This window comes from Papio anubis, chromosome 19 (genome assembly GCF_008728515.1).
Source record: "Papio anubis isolate 15944 chromosome 19, Panubis1.0, whole genome shotgun sequence".
NCBI classification, from domain to species: Eukaryota; Metazoa; Chordata; class Mammalia; order Primates; family Cercopithecidae; genus Papio; species Papio anubis.
Window position 1 is genome coordinate 6,833,895 of NC_044994.1, and position 19,768 is coordinate 6,853,662.

Sequence of the window (19,768 nt, forward strand, 5' to 3'; positions counted from 1 at the left end):
TGTAACTTACTAACGTAAATTAAAATACTAGAGAAACCAGTAAGAAAATATCTAAAAATTATATGCAAAATTGAATAAGAATGGCATACTACAAAAAAGAAATTAAACACAGAAAAAGCTGTAATGGAGAAAATTAATAATAAAAAGGTATAAGCCGTAGAAAACAAATCATAAAATGGCAGAAGTAAGTGCTTTCTTATCTGTAATTACTATGAAAGTAAATAAATTAAGCATTACAATCAGGCAAATATTAGCAGAATGGATTTTAAAAACCATAGTTTAATTACATGTTATCTACAAGAAATTCACATTAGATGCAAATAAACAAATAGGTTGAAAGTGAAACGGTAGAAAAAAGATATTTCACACAAACATGAACTAAATGACAGCTGGGATGGCTATGCTAATATATAATACAGGGTTTAAGTAAAATAACTGTTAAAAGTGATAGAGAAGAACACTAATATTGGTAAAGGGTCCTTTCATCAAGAAGATATAACAATTGTAAACACATATGTAACAGAAAAGATTCCAAAAAAGACACTGGCAGAATTGAGGGAGAAGTAGACAGTTTCACAGTAATACTTGGTGACCTCAATATCTCACTTTCAATGGTAAATAGAACACATAGACAGAAGATCTACAAGAAAATAGAGAACATGGAACAACATTATAACTATCTCAGCCTCATATATACAACACTCCACGCAACAGCAAACTACACTTTCCTTTCAAATGCACATGGAACATTCCCCAGGATAGATGACATATAAACTGAGTCACAATAAATTTTTTAAAATTGGGATTATACATAATTTCTCTCCAAAAACAATGGAATGAGCCAGATCACTGCTAGAAATAAAGCTGGAAAATTCACAAGTACAGGCATACCTCAGAGGTATCGGGGACTCTGCTCCAGACCACCAAAATAAAGTGAGTCAGACAAGTTTTTTGGTCTCCCAGTTCATATAAAAGTCATGTTTGTATTATACTGTAGACCATTATGTGTACAGTAGCATTATGTCTTTTAAAAGTACATGTTTTAATTTAAAAGTACTCTGTTACTAAAAATGTTAATGATCATCTGAGCCCTTAGCAGGTCATAATCTCTTTGCCTGAGGAGGGTCTTGCCTTGGCATTGGTGGCTGCTGACTGATCAAGTTGGTGGTTGCTAAAGGCTGGGGTGGCTATGGCAATTTCTTAAAATAAAAAACAATGAAGTTTACTGCATCGATTGACTCATCCCTTCATGAAAAATTTCTCTGTAGCATGTGATGATGTTTAATAGCAGTTTACCCACAGTAGGACTTCTTTCAAAATTGGAACCAATCCTCTCAAACCCTACCAGTGCTTTATTAACTGAGTTTATGAAATGTTCTAAATCCTTTGTTGCTGTTTCAATAGTATTCACAGAATCTTCATCAAGAATAAATTCCATCTCAGGAAACCACTTTCTTTGCTCATCCATGAGAAGCAGATTCTCATCTGCTTTTCAGCAATTCAGTGACATCTTTAGGCTCCACTTCTAATTCTAGCTCCCTTGTTATTTACATCACATCTGCAACTACTTCTTCCACTGAAGTCCTGAACCCCTCAAAGTCATTCATTAGGGTTGTAATAAACTTCTTTCAAACTCCTGTTAGTGTTAATATTTTGACCTCTTTCCATGAATGTTCTTAATGGCATCTAGGATAGTGAATCCTTCCAGAAGGTTTTCAATTTACTTTGCCCAGATCCATCAGATGAATCACAGTTCATGGTAGCTGTTGCTTTACAAAACATACTTCTTAAATAATAAAACTTGAAAGTTGAAATTACTCCTTGATCGATGGACTTCAGATTGGATGTGTATTAGCAGGCATGAAAACAGCGTTAATCTCCTTGCATATCTTGTCAGAGTTCTTGGGTGACCGGGTGTATTGTCAATGAGCAGCAATATTTTTAAGTAACTTTATTTTTCTGAGAAGTAGTTCTCAACAGTGAGAGTAAAATGTTCAGTAAACCGTGCTATAAACAGATGTGCTATCATTCATGCTTGCTGTTTCATTTCTAGAACACAAATAAAGTCGATTTGGCATAATTCTTAAGGGTCCTAGGATTTTAGAAATGGCAAATGAACAATGGTTTTGACTTGAAGTTGCCAGCTACCATTAGATCGTAATGAGCTATTCAGCCTGTCCTTTGAAGCTTTGAAGCCAGGCATTGATTTTTCCTCTGTAGCTGTGAAAGTCCTAGATTCCATCTTCTTTCAATAGAAGGCTATTTTTTCTACACTGAAAACCTGTGATTTAGTGTAACCACTTTCATCAATGATTTTAGCTAGATCTTCTGTGTAACTTGCTGCTGCTTCTCCATTAGCACTTCCTGCTTCACCTTGTACTTTTGGGTTATGGAAATGGATTCTTCCCTTAACCCTCGTGAATCAACCTCTGCCAGTTCTGAACTTTTCTTCTGCAGCATCGTTACCTCTCTCAGCCTTCACTGAATTGACACATTAGGGCCTTGCTCTGGATTAAGCTTTGGCTTAAGGGAATATTGTGGCTGATTTGATCTTCTACCTAGATCACTAAAACTTTCTTCATATCAACAGTAAGACTGTTTTGCTTTCTTTCCGTTTATGTGTTCACTGGAGTGGCACTTTTAATATCCTTCAATAGCTTTTCCTTTACATTCACAGCTTGGCTAACCGGCAGAAGAGGCCTAGTTTTTGACGTGTTTCAGTTTTTGACATGCCTTCTTCACTAAGCTTTATTATTGCTAGCTTTTGATTTAAATTGAGAAACATATGACTCTTCCTTTCACTTGAATACATAGAGGTCATTGCAGTGGTATTAATTGGCCTAACTGCAATATTATTGTGTCTCAAGAAATAGGGCGGCCAAGGAGAGGAACAGAAATGGGGAAAAGGCTGGTTGGTGGAGCAGTCAGAGTGCACGCATTTATTAATCAGGTTTGTCATTTTATAGGGGCATGGTTTATGGCACCCCAAAACAATTATGATAGTAACATCAGAGATCACTGATTACATATATTATGATAATGATGAAAAATTTGAAATATTGCAAGAATTTCCAAAGTGTAACACAGAGACAGGAAGTAAGCACATGATCTTGGAAAAATGGTGCCTGTAGACTTGCTCAATAGAGAGCTGCTGCAAACCTTCAACTTGTAAAAAAGAAAAAAAAAATAGCAATATCTGTGAAGCATGATAAAGCAAAGAGCAATAAAACAAGAACATATGCATGTATGTGGAGTTCAAAAACACTCTCAACCAATGCGTCAAAGATGAAATCACAAGGGAAATTACAAAATACCTTAAGATCAATAAAAATAAAAGCACAATATTCTAAAGCTTATGTGATAAAGTGAAAATAGTCCTGGGAGAGAAATTTATGGCTGTAAATGCCTACATTATAAAGAAGAAAGATCTCAAATCAATAACTTCACTTACCCTTGAGGAACTAAAAAAGAAGAGAAAAGTAAATTCAAAGCCAGTAGAAGGAAAGAATAATAAAGATTAGAGTGGAGTTAATATAAATAGAAAAGGAAAATCAGTAGAGAAAAATCAGCAAAAACAAAAGTTGATTTTTTGCAAATGTAAAAAAAAAAAATGATAAACCTCTAACTAGACTAAGAAAAAAGAGAGAGCGTACTTAAATAGCAAAAAATGGAATTGAACTGGGGACTTTATCACCAACCTTCAGCAACACAAATAGTTATAAGAGAATATTATGAACAATTGTAGTCCAACAAGTTTAATAACCTACATGAAGTAGACAAACCCCTAGGAACATAAAAACTACCAAACTGACTCAAGAAGAAATAGAAACTCTGAAAAGACCTAAGGAGATTGAATCAATAATCAAAAGCCTTCCAACAAAAGGAGCTCAGATGGCTTCACTAGTGAATTTTACCTAACATTTAAAGAATAATTTAAACCAATCCTTTTCAAACGCTTCCAGAATGTAGAATAAGAGGGAATACTTCCTAACTCATTTTAGGAGGCCAGTATTATCTTCGTGTCACAAGCAGACAAAGACACTTCAAGGAAAAACTATAAACCAATATCCATTATTATGATGTATGCAAAAATCCTCAACAAACTACTAGCAAGCTAAATTCAATAAAATGGTAATGGGATTATATGCCATGAACAAGTGGGAGTTGCACCCACAATGGATTTATACTCAATAGGCAACGTGGTTTAACATAAGAAAAACAGTAATATAACGTACCGTATTAATAGAATAAAGGGGAAAACACATAATAATCTCAATGGATATAGAAAAAGTATTTTTTGAGTTCATCATCCTTTCATGATTGAAAACACTCAGGAAAATAGGAATAGAAGGGAACATCCTCAAAATGCTAAAAGACACTTATGGAATCCCCACAGCTTACTGATGGTACTCGAAGGTGAAAGGTTGAAAACTTTTCTCCTAAGATCAGGAACAAGAAATACATTCTCGGTTTCACCACTACTTTCAGCATTATACCAAAGTTCTAGCCAGGGCAATTAGGCAAAGTAAAGAAGTAAAATTCTTCCAAAGTAGAAGACGGAAGTAAAACTATCCCTATTTGCAGATGACATGATCCCATATTCAGAAAACCTCAAAAACACACACTGCAAAGAACGACTAAAGTTATTAAACAAATTCAGCAAAGTTGGAGGGCACAAGAGCAACATGCAAAAATCAGTTGTATTTCTTTTTGCCAGCAATGAACAATCTGAAAAAGTAAATTAAGAAAATTTAACTAAAGAGGCAAAAGATTTATACAGTAAAAACTGAAAAACATTGCTGAAAGAAATTAAACACCTAAATAAATGAAAATATATCTCTTTTGATGGATAGTAAGACAACATTATTAAGATGCCCATACTATCCAAAGCAATCTATAGATTCAATGGAATCTCTATTTAGATTCCAATGACTTTCTTTCCAGAAATGCAAAAGCCAATTTTCAAATTCATATAAAATTGAAGGGGTTCTAAATTGCCAAATAATTTAGAAAAAAGGAGAACAAATTTAGGGGACTTACACTTCCTGATTTGAAAACCACAAATCTACAGTAATCAAAACAGTGTGGTATTGGCATAAAAAGAGACATACAAGCCAATGGACTAGAATAGACAGTCCAGACAGAAACCCTCACATATATGGTCAATTGATTCTCAACAAGCATGCCAAGAACATCCAATGGGGAAAGAGTAATCTCTTTAACAGATGGTGCTGGGATGACTGGACGTGCACATACAAAAGAATGAAGCTTGACTCTTATGTGACAGCATATACAAAATTTAACTAAAAATTGGTCAATGACCTAAAACTATAAAACTCTTAGAAGAAATACAGTGACATTGAATTTGGAAATGATTTCTGGTTATGAAACCAAAAACATGAGTAACAAAAATAAATAAATTGGACATCAGCAAAATGTTAAAAATCTTTGTACCTTAAAGGACATTATCAAGAAAATGAAAATGAAAAGATGACCTGCAGAATGAGATAAAGTGTTTGTAAATTATATTCCAGATAAGGGTTTAATATCTAGAATATATAAATAATTCTTACACCTCAACATCAACAACAAAAAAACCCAATTCAATTAAAAAATCAGCTAAGGAATTGAATAGAAAATTCTCTAAATAAGATGTACAAATGGTCAACAAGCACCTCAAAAGAACCTCAACATCACTGGTCTTTAGGTAAATGCAAACCCAAACCATAATAAGATATCGTGTCACACCCTGTAGGAAGGCTATAATGAAAAAAATTTTTTAAGGGAAAATGACAAGCGTTGGCCAAAATGTGGAGAAATTGCAGCCTACACATACTATTGTTGGAAATACAAAATGGTCCAGCCACTGAGGAAAATAGTTTGGCAGTTCCTCAAAAAGTTAAACAGAATTACCATATGACTTAGTAATTATATTCCCAGATACATATTCATACTGGAAACAGAAGTTTAAATGAAATCCTATACATGAATGTTCATAACAGCATCATTCACAATAGCCAAAAGGTGGAAATAACCCAGTGTCCATCAATGGATGAACATATAAAGAACATGTGATAGGCCAGGCACGCTGGCTCACACCTGTAATCCCAGCACTTTGGGAGGCCAGACAGGAGGATCACTTGAGACCAGGAGTTCACGACCAGACTAGCCAACATAGTGGGACCCCATCTTTACAAAAAATAAAATAAGATATAATTAGCCAAGAGTGATGGTCCATGCCCATAGTCCCAGCTACTAGAAAGGCTGAGGCAGGAGGATCACTTGAGCCCAGGAGGTGGAGTCTGCGGTGACCTGTGATCACACCACTGCAGTCCAGCCTGGGTGATGGAGGGAGACCCTGTGTCAAAAAAACCAAAAAACAAAAGCATGTAATATATCCATACAGTGGCATGTTTTTCAGCCATAAAAAGGAAAACAAATACTAATAACATGCTACAATGTAGATGAATTTTGAAAACATGCTAAATGAAAGAAGCATTCACAGTAGGCCACATATTGCATAATTTCATTTATATGAAATATTCAGGATAGGTAAGTCCACTGAAACAGAAAGCTGATTAGTGGTTATTAGAGGCTGGGAGGAAGGGAAAATGGGAAGGACCTCTTCAAGGAGCATGGAGTTTTATTTTTTTGGTGATGGAAGTGTTTTTGGAACTAGATAGAGGTGGTGGTAGCACAACATTGAAAATTTACTAAATGCTACTGAATGACCCACTTTAAAATGATTAATTTTATGTTACATGGAATTTTACTTCTACAAAAATAAAGAACAGTGAGAGAATAGGATGAGAGAGAGTGGAGGCAGTGAATTCAGAGAGTTTTCAAAGGAGTTTTGCTGTAGATGGGAGTGGAGAAATGAAACTGTAGTGGTAGAAGTGGAGTAAATAGTAGGTTTTGTTTTATTTTCAGATGGGAGAAAAAATATTTAAAATGACTCTTTGCTCATGAGAATTATGTATAAGAAAGCCGACGACAAAGGAGCAGGAGGAAAGAATTGCTGGGAAGACATCCTTGAGTAAGTAAGAGAGGGGTGCCTGTTCCAATATTTACCGTTCACAATATCTGAAAGGGGATTACAAAGTGAGACAACCTTGGGCAAGCAAAAAGATTAACCAAACTTAACCTGCACTGTATAACAAACCCAAAGAGATAAATACCATGAAGTATATAAAATGTGTGAGTATAGCACTGTTGTTCTGATGTTACTTGTTCCTGCTGCCTTGAGTACTGCTAAACTCTCAGTCCAATGTGGGTGGGGAAACAGCTGAAAAGGACTTTTGTTTCCCTTTGCTGGTTCCACAGCTTATAGTTCTACTTCTTGACCTCACACTGGTTGACATCTACCTCATGCAAGTCCACAACTGGACAGTTACTATCTTTCTTTTTCAAAATTTTTATTTGGTGTGCAAAGAGTTAGCATGGTTGATTTCATTGGGTGCGTTGGTAATCCATTCAAGGAAGATTACTTAGTCCAACTTAATGAAATCCACATCATTTGCACACTGATGGAGACACTAGTCACACATAGAAACAGGAACACTCACACACGTGCGTGTCATCCTTGCATAGGGACCATGCTAATCTTCTCTGAATAGTTCCAATTTTAGTATATATATGTGGCCAAAGCCAACACTGGTTACCATCTCTTAGTACAAACTGTGTTCTGCGTCTGATTGGAGTTATTTAAATTTAAGTCTTCAAAGTTCAGATGCCTTTAGTCCCAGTTATATAGAGTTTATCATGGAATTTCCATTACTATCGTCTTTCAGTTCTTGTAGCATTTTACACATCACGTTATATGTACAGCTCTAGAGATGGGGCTTTATCTGAATATGAATGCCCTCTGCAGATGCCTTTTGCAAAACACTGCTGTCACTGAATTATTTCCACCAAATGTTTCCTCAGCCAGATTGGGAAGTTGTGTGTGTGTCTGTGGGGTGAGGACGGGATACAGTTCTCGTCCTCTCTGAGGTTACCAGAGTGTCACCCTCCAGGTTCAGTGCCATCTTGAAGATTCCCCCTGCCTTCAATGTCTCAGATGTTCTTTCATGTGTCTATTTCCTATATCTCTCTAACACATGCCTCTTGACTATGAAAATCAAGTTAGAAAATTCTCTGTTTAGAGTTTCATGAGAATTTACTGGGTTTATGCCTTTACATGGGAGCTTTTACCTGCAGACTCACAGAAGAGCTTGTCCTGGGGCAGAGGACTCTTCATCATTTTCTAGGGATGATTCTGAGCACAGTCTCTCCTCTGGAGCCAAAAGGTGCTTAGTTACTGCCTTCTTAGACATTGAGAGGTATTGGAATTTAATCAGCAACTGATGGTTCATAACTACTTACTGCGATGATGCCCACTGAAAACCACAATTACTATCTCTATGAAGTCATTTTTTCTCTCCATTGTATATGTTATCAACTGGGTAAGTGCAACGACTCACGCCTGTAATCCCAGCACTTTGGGAGCCTGAGGTGGGTGGATCACTTGAGCCCAGGAGCTGAAGACCAGTCTGGTCAATATGGTGAAAAAATACAAAATCTCTACAAGAAATATAAAAATTAGCTGGGCATGGTGGCATGTGCCTGTGGTCTCAGCTACCCGGGAGGCTGAGATGGAAGGATTTGTTGAGTCCAGGAGGTTGAGGCTTCAGTGAACCATGACTGTACCCCTGCACTCCTGCCTGGGCAACAGAGTGAGATCCTGTCTCAAAAAAATTCCAATTAAAATTAATAAAAATATATATTACCTACATAGCAATAGAAGTAGCACTGAAAGTTGTGTTTTTTGTTTTTTTTTATTTGGAAGAGGGACATATCTTCACACAGAGAAACCTAAAATTAGAATACATACATTTTCCCCCATTTTCTTCTTTATTTTTTTAAAAAATAGAAGCAGGATCTCACTATGTTGCCCAGGCTGGAACTCCTGAGTTGAAGCTACCGTCCCACCCTGCCGTCCCAAAATGTTGAGATTACAGGTGTGAGTCACCATGCCAGCTCTGGAATACATTCAGTAATTTAGTATATTTCTGGAATTCAGTCTTTTTTATTGTATGGAAGCAAAAATATCTTATGTTCCTAATTTTAACAAAGATGAGTATAGTGACCAAATTCTAGTAAGAATCTGAATATCTCTCCTCTAATTAGTTGTGTCATTAAAATTTTGCTTGGAATCAAAAGAAATTTTCTTTTTAGTCCTTACATGGCTCATAAGAAAATTCCCTGGGATTCAACAAGAGTATGGAGATTAGTTCTGATTATACACTGAAGATCCTATACAAGATTTAATCACAAAACTAATTAGAAAGATAATTAACGAATCATTATCAACCCCACATGAAAGACAACTGAAAATAACTCTTGCTTTCTATTATGACTAAAGTCTAGAGTTTCCTAGTCATTGGTTAGTTTTTCTAATCTGATTGCAGAAACCAAAAATAAATGCAAAAATTGAATGTTAGTACAGTATTCAAAGAGGATATTGTTTTAGGACAAATACAACTGGGAGTCAACAGTCTAGTGATTTGTGATCATTCACATTCAATATGAAATATTCATGTTAAAATTCTGCAGGTTTCATTTAGATGTAGGCCGAATAACTCCACTTCATTCAATTATTCTTCTCATATGACAGGGAAAAGAATCTAAATTTATTACAAAGTTACGAGCCCAAAGCCCTACCCAATGAATTAAGAGCTAAGGTATGCCAGTCATGGCACTGAGCTTGTCTCGGTCCCATTAAGTGGTTGTCTCTGGATGGGCATATGCGGAGGATGCTGACGGATCTTCCGGGTTCACAAAGTGGGCTCTGAAACATTTCATTTTAACTTGATCATCCTCCACTTTTTTTATTTTTTGGAATTCCCATTATATTAGAATAATTGCACATACTAATGGGAGACATAGTGATGTTGCAATACACAAATGTATAGTGGTCAAGGTAATTAGCATATCCGTAATCTCAAACATTTATCTTCCTTAGAATGCATTCAGTTATCCTCCTTCTAGCTATTTGAAACTATGTAATACATTATTGTTAACTATAGTCATCCTACAGTGTTTAATTCCTATTTTTGACCTTAGTTTATTTTCTATTATCTTGTCTACATAACCAAAACAGCTTGATAGGCTAATTTTCTGCCTTTCCAGATCTTGACCTTTGGTTTGTTTTAGTTGGAATACAAGTCTGCTATATCAGAAGCCAAAACAACAGTGGCTTCAACAAGATAGGGCTGTATTTCTACCTCACATAACAGTGTGAGTGTGAACAGCCCAGAGCTGATACTGTGCCTCTGTGGCATTGAGGACCTAGATTCTTTGCTGTTATTCTGTTCTCAACACAAGGCTTCCATCTTGTGTTCTGCTAGTTCATGCTTCTGTCCACTTTCCTGCCTGTGGGGAGGGGGAACACCTCTCCCTTCCCTTTAGACACACAACTCAGAAGTTGCACACGTCACATGGACACACATTTGTTGGCTGGAATTTAGTTGCGAGGCCACGTCCAGCGACAAGGGAACTAGGAAATGGAGTTTTTGACTGGGTAGCCATGGGCTCGTCTTAAATTGAGGGTACAGGAAGAAGGAGAGAATGGACAGAGGGAAACATTGGCAGTCTCAGCTACAGATTCTGTTTTCTGGTTTATTAGCAAATATCCCTTGAGAGTAGTGTCTCCATGATCGAACATTTCCATGTTGAGTGACTGTTTGAGCCCAGCTCTGGGGATCTCGTGCACCCGGATATGGCCTTCACATACAGCCCAACAGGTGCAGTCTGGACACAGAACTGAGTGGTGGATCTCTGATATAAAGGCATGGTCTAATCATGCAGAATATCCTAACATCTTCACTGACATTTTGATCTTGGGCATTTAGATATTGCTTCAGGATAAATGTGTGATAGTTTTGCTCGTGAGGATGCAGTGAAGCAAACATCTTTTGGCAAGCCTGCTTTGCCGGAGAGTTACATCATGAGCTCTTGGGGGCCAAGAGAACAGAGAAAGGAATGGAGACCCCACAAAGTGGCCTTGATAGAGACTGTTTGGGTCACTGAATGGAAATGTACAAACGGTTGTCCAGGAACCGACGGCTTAAGGGCTTCCTGCCACTTGGAGTGTGCTGAGAGCAGGTGGGCAGCTGCCAGTTTAATTTTTGGTTGAGTGGCAACATTTGGGGCTTTGGAAAGGTTACAAAGTCCTTTCATGAGGGCTATGAGATCACCTCATTCCAAAAGTGCTTGGGCTTTGCTTAGCAGTAAATCTTGAACAGTTCCCGAAAATGTAGGAATGACAAGCCATGGACTTTTTAATAAAATTAGACATAGCTATCATATAAACTTTGATTCCAAGTCCATAATCACTAAGTTATAATTAAAGTTTAATTAGGCTTTCTAGAGTCTTTCCTGGGAACCATGATGTGGCCGATATTTTCCTTCTCTGGAATGAAAAAGAAGGCTGGCTGGAAATAGGCCCTAAAGCTTTTATTATGGAACTAACCATAAAGCTAAGGAGTGTAACTAAAGGCCTCCTGAGTGTACCATACTTACCAAGAATTCCTCCAAGGAACTTGGTGACCAGGCTCCAAGTCTACCCTCACTTGCACAAAGACTGAGGGTCTTTTTCTTCAGGAGTTACTAGGAACCATCTTCAACTATGTTGTCTGAACTAAACACAAAAGTTTCTTAAAGCAATGACCTAATAAATAATTTTAATTCATTTATCTTTTGTTAGAGGCAGGGTCTCCCTCTGTCACCCAGGCTGGAGTGCAGTGGTGCAATCATAGCTCACTGCAGCCTCAAACTCCTGGGCTTAAGGGATCCTCCCACCTCAGCCTCCTATAGTTAGGACTACAGGTCAGTGCCAGCATACCCAGTGAATTTTTTTTTTTCTTTGTAGAGAGGGTGTCTCCCCATCTTTCCCAGGTTGGTCTCAAACTCCTGGGCTCAAGCAATCCTCCTGCCTTGGCCTCCCAAAGTGCTGGGATTACAGGTGTAAGCCACCACGCCTGGTCTAATTTTAATTTTTAGTAACTCAATTTAAAATATAATAGGCCAGGCTGGGCACAGTGGCTCATGCCTATAATCCCAGCGCTATGGGGAGCCAAGGTAGGAGAATTGCTTGAGACTGGGAGTTCTAGACCAGCCTGAGCAGTGTAGCAAGACCCTGTCTCTCAAAAAAAAAAAAAAAAAAACCTCTCTCTCTCTAGATATATATATATATATGTATACACACACACACCCCTATGTAGTAGTCCAAAAAATGTGTGTGAAGGGTAAGAGTGAGTTTTTTAAAAAGAATAGATTCAGCAGCTGTGATAAAACTAAAACAGAAAATTCACTGAGCATTATTAACTAAAGAAGCATACTTTTAGGACCATTTAGATTAAATGTAAATTAATCTTACTTGTGTAAGTTTGGGAATAGCTGGAGGTATTCAATTTGGAATCAGAAAGGATTGTATGATCTATTTTTAAAAATGGTAATTAAAAAGTAAAGATAAAAGTGTGATCACAAGAAACAGATGACAGTTACAGTTAAGAACATTTAACTTGATTTAAAACAATGAAACTAAAGGAGGCCTAATGAAAATAGATTGTGTGTGGGGTTTTTTTGTCATCAGCCTGCATGATGAGCCTGTCTGTTCCTTGCTCTGTGCTTTCTTCCCTAGAAAACAGTTTGAGGAATGAGCTAGGTAGGCATGAGAACAATAACTCTCCTAAAATATAAACTTATTTTAATAAAGGCAACAATTCAAGCTATAAAAGGTATGGAAAATATTAGAAAAATAATTACCCATAATGTCATTCCCATAGCCCAGTTAATGTTTTATTTTTGGTGGTTTTCTTTTGAAATTGTGCATGTTCACGTATGTTTATTGCAGCACTATTCACAATAGCAAAGACTTGGAATCAACCCAAATGTCCATCAGTGACAGACTGGATTAAGCAAATGTGGCACATATACACCATGGAATACTATGCAGCCATAAAAAAGGATGAGTTTGTGTCCTTTGTAGGGACATGGATGCAGCTGGAAACCATCATTCTTAGCAAACTATCACAAGAACAGAAAACCAAACACCGCATGTTCTCACTCATAGGTGGGAACTGAACAATGAGATCACTTGGACTCGGGAAGGGAATATCACACACCGGGGCCTATCATGGGGAGGGGGGAGGGGGGAGGGATTGCATTGGGAGTTATACCTGATGTAAATGACGAGTTGATGGGTGCTGACGAGTTGATGGGTGCAGCACAGCAACATGGCACAAGTATACATATGTAACAAACCTGCACGTTATGTGCATGTACCCTAGAACTTAAAGTATAATAATAATAAATAAATAAATAAATAAATAAATAAAAAAGAAATTGTGCATGTTTTGTTACACTCATTCTTTCAATATGGTAGTGAACAAGACTAAAACTATCCCTGCCCTCATGGCGCTTGCATTGGTAGAGAAAGACCGTGAACAAATGAGTCAATGATGTACTATGTTTGAGCTGATAAGTGCAAGGGAGAAAATAAAGCAGGCCAAGGGAGATGGGTCAGTGATGTGCTTTGTAATTTTAATAGACTGGTGCCAGGGTACAATAGAAACTGAGAAGTGACTTTTGAGCAGAGGCAGGAAGCGGGTGGGCATTTGCTGTGACAAGACCTGTGGAAAGATCCAAGCAGGGGAATCTGAGATGGCCAAGGCCCTGCTGGGGAGCTTGCCTGGCAAGTCTCCAGGACTCCAGTAACACATGGGCCCCGTCCCGTAGTGATGGAGTGGGCTGGGTGGTAACCTGCCTCTGCAGCCAGGCTGCCTCAGTGACCCGTAGGTATGGTGTTCACTTACATTGCTTCATTCTTCTAATCTTTCTACTACTCTGTGTTTTCCCAGTTTTTCTCTTAGGCCACAAGGATTTTCATTTTTTTTTTTTTTTTTGAGACAAGGTCTTGCTCTGTTGTCTAGGCTGTAGTGCAGCAGCGCAATCACAGCTCACTACAGCCTTGAACTCCTAGGCTCGAGTGATCCTCCTGCCTCAGCCTACCTAGCAGCTGGGACCCTAGGTACATGCCACTGTGCTCAGCTAAGCCACGACGATTTTTAAGAATGTGTATCCGGAATACTGTCTATTATTATATCTGTCTACTGTTTATTATTAAGAATAAAAACTTGTTTTAATTACAATTTTTTAAAAATTGGCTATTGCCGATATATATGAACACTATTCATTTTAGTATATTTACCTTGTATGTAATTATTTCCTTGAATTTTTAGAATTCTCGTAATTTTTCAGCTGATTGTTTTACTACTCCTAGGCTTAAAATTATGCCATCTACAAGAAACGATAATTTTATTGTTTTCTTTTCTTTACATATGCACCTAATGTGTGTTTCATGCTTTCTTGAAATTGTCAACAACTACCTAAAATATTAAATAACCATCATAGTATTGGGCTCCTTTATTTTATTCTGGATTTTCATGAGAGTGTTTCTAGTAGTTTGCCGTATAATTTTTATTGTTATCTATATAGATGATTATTTTTAAAGTTCCATTTATTATTGTGATGTACCAAGATGTAAGCTTCTCCTAAAGCTGAACAACTGTCCTTGATACGATGTGTGGTCATGAAGGGAACAGATGGTAGTTACAGTGCTGGGCTGCATTCGCCGCTGTCATGAAGGATGTTTACATCTATAGTAATGCTGTAGTTTTCTTTGGGAAGCAGGAATTTGAACAGCATATTAAATAAGTAGGTTTTTTTTCCTTTTAATAGGACCACAAACTAGTCAATGTAAGACAGAAACAGCACAAGTAAAGGACATATCCATTGTGTTGAAGCAAGAACCATCTGATTCAGGGCGGTCGCCTGAGAGGGGCGGGAGAAGGGCAAGCCGTGGGTTCTTCCCTAGGGACGGGGTGGGGCTGTCAGAGCCCAGGCATATGTCCCTTGCACACTCGGCTGAAGCAGAGCATAGAAGGACGGAGGAGCAGAGTGGAGCAAACCCCGCTGTCTTGCTCGCGGATCCAGAGTACTGGAGCTACTCCGCAATCAGTTTGGGGTTTTTGATAAAAGATCGTTCTTTACTCTTCAGTTTCTGCTGCCTCTGGCACTCACTGGCGTAATCGATTATTGTCTGGCATAGACAGACAATAATCAGCTCAGGCACGTTTAACTTTGGAGGGCTGTGCTCTGAACACATGGAAATATATGTCACCTATACAAGGTGTCATCACCTGTAGGCCCTGCGGACAGACGCTGGGCTTTGAGTTACTTTTCTTCCAGCAACAACTGTAGAGTTTCCTAGAATTGCTTAGAAAATGTGCCCTGGGGAGAGCAGGAGGAAAGCTTTCTCCAAGGAAGTCTCTCCAGGGAGACACTTAGTTTGTTCTATGGTCATGTAATAGACTTTAAAAAGTTGCTTGCTGACAGAAAGATGGTGAGAAGGTAAATTGGATTAATCCATCTAATGAATATTTATGGAACAGGAACCAGGTACCATACCAGACTTGGAGAACAAAGTCTGGATGTAGTTAATGAGGTGGGCGGGAATCTTTAAGGTCTCCACTCATCTTGTGTCCTTCCCCTACTTACTTTCTCTTTCTTCCCTACTGCAGGCTGCCTGTGACTCACCGTATTTTAAGTTTCTTTTGAGTACACTGAGTCTGATATGTAATAGTAGTAATAATTATAACAGCAGTAACAACAATAACAACAGAACTAATAACAAATATTTATTGAACTTATACTTTGTCCTGGCCATTGTTCTAAATGCTCCACGTGTATGAACTCACGGACCCTCTCAGCCACCCACGGGGGCCGCTGCTATGATTATCACACAATATTAAGCTGTTTGCTCAAGTTCACGGGGTTGGGAAGTATCAGAGCCAGCATTCCAACTTGACCTCAGTTTTTCTAGCAAATAGTTCCTGAGCCTAGCTCCCAGCAATGCGCTGTGGGTACCTGTAAGTATGCTTCAGGAAGGAATGCAAAGCAACGGTTAATTTAGTGGGGCAATTAAAATTGTTTTCACTCTAGTCTGTACTTTTTTTAAAAATAGTCTTAATTTCCATAAATCTGTGGGGTCCAAGGGCAATATTGTTACATGCATTGATTGTATAGTGGTCAAGCCAGGGTTTTTGGGTATCCATCACAAGACTAACATACATTTCACCCATTAAGTAATTTCTCATCATACTCCCAACTCCCACCCTGGTCTCTACATTTAGAAAGTAACATACAAAATTTGGCTGAAACCAGAGAAAACATTAACAGCCCCAAATCACAAACTAATGAAAAATAGGGTTTGTGAAAAATAATATTATTGAGTTTGGATTGTTTGATTCACGGAAAAGCAGGCACAGGGATGATCCAGGTGTTTTCAAGTACACAAAGAACTCTCTTACAGGCTTCTGACAAGTGATTAGCCATTGCTACAGGAGGCGTAGTAGAAGGCTGAGCCATCTTTAAATAGAAACAGTAGCTAAGATATAAGGTAGCCCTTGCTGACAGTTATGGGAGAACCACCGGAAAACCTGCAAAGGGACATGGGGTAATTCATGAGATTTAGAGAAGAGGGCATACATTCCAGATGGTTAATATGTCATCCTGTCAATGATTTGGACAAATGAGTAGTTTTCACAGTGTTTTCTGTGCAGCTTTAGCAGTTAATTTTCTGTGCAGCTTTAGCAGTTAATGTATTCTCTCTCTCCCTCTTTCTCTGTCTCCCCCTCCCTCTCTCTCTCTCTCTAAGTTCTTAACCGTTTGTCAGTTTCTGTGCACACTGCCCATTCTGGGCCCAGTCTTCACAGAGTTTACAGTCTTTATGTGGCAGACAGAGAAAAACATTATCTCCTAACACACAGAAAACTGCCTGGCTAGATATTTTGATAACACCCCCACCCACCGCAGATGTCCCCTCCTTTCTTTCTACTGGGCCAAGCATAGCCCACCCCTGCTCATTATCTCAGGGAAGGCTCACCAGGGCAGAAAACCAGAGACGGTTCCAAGCCTGGTTGCTTTTGTAAAATAGAACCATAAAGACTCAAGGATGATGCCCTAGGATAGAGGAAGTAGTTAGAGCAGATAGTCCTGCAAATAGGAAGTGATTTCCTTAGGCTTGGGGGAAGGACGAGGCAAACCATGGTTCCTGGAGAGAGCCCTGTTAGAGGTGACTAGACTCCTAGAAGCATGTGGGATCCCAGGAACAGAGGCATCCGTGGTCTCTACCCCATTTCATGGAGCCACTGGAGGACGGTGAGACCACAGAGGGAGAAATAACCAGGGAGAACAACTCTGCTTTTTTATTCTATTCATAGACTAGATTTCAAATAAACAAAGGGTTTGGAGGCTACAGTTTGGAAATCATGCAGCAGAAAATCATTTCTTACAAGGCTTTATTCTGAGCTATGCCTCAGTCTCAGGCTAAATTAACCCTAGGATGTTTATTTTCACCCTGCACATGCATACACGCCCCAGCAGCCCAACCAGCCCCACGCACAGGTGCATTTCTGTGATCTGTTTCCCCTCAGAGCTTATGCTCACTCGAAAGCTGCTGTAGTGGTGGGGCGCACACACTCACTGACCCTGGTGAGCCCATCCCCTTACTTCTCTGTGCCTTTGAACACTCTTCCCTCTTAGCTTTAGTTACACTTATTTGCCTACCTTTGCATTGATGGATTGTTCCAGTTAGAAATACATTCACAAAGTATTAGCTTATGTGGTATTTGAATAATTTACATTTTCAGAACAGTGGTTTTTCTGAGACAATCATGATAAGAATCATAGTATTTACTTTTTTTTTTTTTTCCAGGTGTCAGTCAGGTTAAATGTGTCAAAAGGCTAATCTCACTTAATCTCATAATAAACTAAACGGAGCAGGCATTTTTATTATCCTCCTACTACAGAGAAGAAAATGAAGACCCAGGGATGTTAGGTAATTTGCTCAAGTTCACACAACTGTTAAGTGGCAGGGGTGGAATTTGGACTCCAGTAATTTGATTCCAGAATCGACCCCTGTTCCTGGAGGGAGGGAGGTGGTCAGGGAGCTTTAAACTCTCTCCCATGCCCTTCTGAGGCCGAGTGAGGAGGCTGCAGGGTGTCGTCTGAAAGACCAAAATATGCCCCTTTATCAATTCAGATGAACCCTAAGGTTAAGTAAACAAAAATTGCCTCTGGGTTGAGGGTTCAGGCCCTGGCTGGCATGGTAGATTTCTAAATTCCTTTGGCTACAAGAAAACCACACTCCTACTAAACTTCCCAATAATTGGAATTATCAGGCAAATTCCAACTCGGATTTGCTGCTACGACTCTGGCTGGACAGAGGCATGGCCTTTCAAACACTCTTTCCTGATAAGCAGTTACGGACCTTAAGCCAGTTTCAGCAGCTCATTGAGGCTGCACACAAAATGTCTTTGTGTCCTATAGTTCACCCTTTGATGTAAAGAGCCAAATATCCCACCTCATTTTAATGCTAAAACCCTGCTCCACAGTGAGCATGGGATGTATGTTACATGTATGTTTACCCACTGTGCATGTGCTTCACTCACCTCACAAATATGAGTAGCTTTTCCCCAAAACCTCAACTCTGTTGTGTGACGCAGGCCCTGTGAGACAGAAAACCCAACCCCCACCTTTCCTCTTCGAAGAGAGAAAATCTTCGACACATACCAGACACTGTCTCCTCCTGATCTGAAAACTGATATCACCAATAAAGCTCTCCTTTCTACTATGTAGCCATCCTGGTGGTCTTCTGGAAGACAAAGGATTGTCTTAGGCCTGTCTTGGCCTACAACAGCCCTGCCATCACCACCGTGCTGCAGTTGCTGCAGAATCGAAGGAGAATGTCAAGTTCCATTTGCTTTAGTGACTTTCCAGAGCCTCACAAGTGACCTCTAACCTGGGCTTTCCAAGTTTTCTGAGAGTTCTACCGCTGAATCCACCCACTGCACAACACAGCTTTTGGAACTCACTTGGTCTCAGTGGAGGGCAGCAAAGACCAGGGCTTCCTCCTCAGCAACACCTCCAGGGCCCAGCCCAGGGGGCTCTTTTCTATGCTATGAGAAGAGGCTCGCTATTCAAATGTGCTTCCAGTTTACACCTGGACCAAGCATTTCATCTCTCTTTCCACCTCCTAAAAACGAAGTATTCTGAGTTCTCTGTTCTCTAGAGCACAAAAGACCTATATCTAGCAGTCAGAAAGGAAAGGAACAAGGAATCCGAGAAAATAAATTTAATGATGCACCAAAGGGACTTAATATGGCAATTATTATCCTGCCACATGAGCTTTCATTTTGATATGGTGTATTCCTAGTCCTGCTTTCTAGCACAAAGAGCTTAACTTGTTCTATATATTTATATTGTTGATAAGAACCTTTATCCTCACCAGTGTCCATATCATATCCTATTTACTATCTGGGTGCTTGGGAAAGTATGTTAACTTGCATGTGTAGAAACATTATTCATTACCATGTTTCTATTTATGTATATTGAAGGATGCATTTGGGAAAGAAAGCATATGGTTAATGATTCATTATTAAATGTGCATATGAAGTTGAATCTTTTCACAACAGAAAAATACCATTTCAACTCTGTTACAACATATGGGTTAAAATGCAGTGGAGCAATGATTACCAAATCATGAGGGGTTTGCTCTAGGTCCCATTGCTCACCACAGAGAAAGCCAATCACAGAGACAACAAGTATTGCTAGGTGTATTAGGCCAATCTTGCATTGCTATAAAGAAATACCTGAGAATGGGTAA

The 19,768-nt window shown here is 38.9% G+C and overlaps 1 long non-coding RNA gene and 1 other non-coding gene across 2 annotated transcripts; one reads left to right on the forward strand and one right to left on the reverse strand.

The window, feature by feature from the left end:
- Window positions 1-7,545: 7,545 nt before the first annotated feature.
- Window positions 7,546-7,652, reverse strand: LOC116271593. Its single transcript, XR_004180205.1, has one exon. It is a non-coding gene; the product is annotated as a U6 spliceosomal RNA (small nuclear RNA).
- A 5,748-nt stretch (window positions 7,653-13,400) lies between these two features.
- On the forward strand, window positions 13,401-19,518 carry LOC103879566. Its single transcript, XR_002518618.2, has 2 exons — window positions 13,401-17,262; window positions 17,819-19,518. It is a non-coding gene; the product is annotated as an uncharacterized LOC103879566 (long non-coding RNA).
- Window positions 19,519-19,768: the final 250 nt, after the last annotated feature.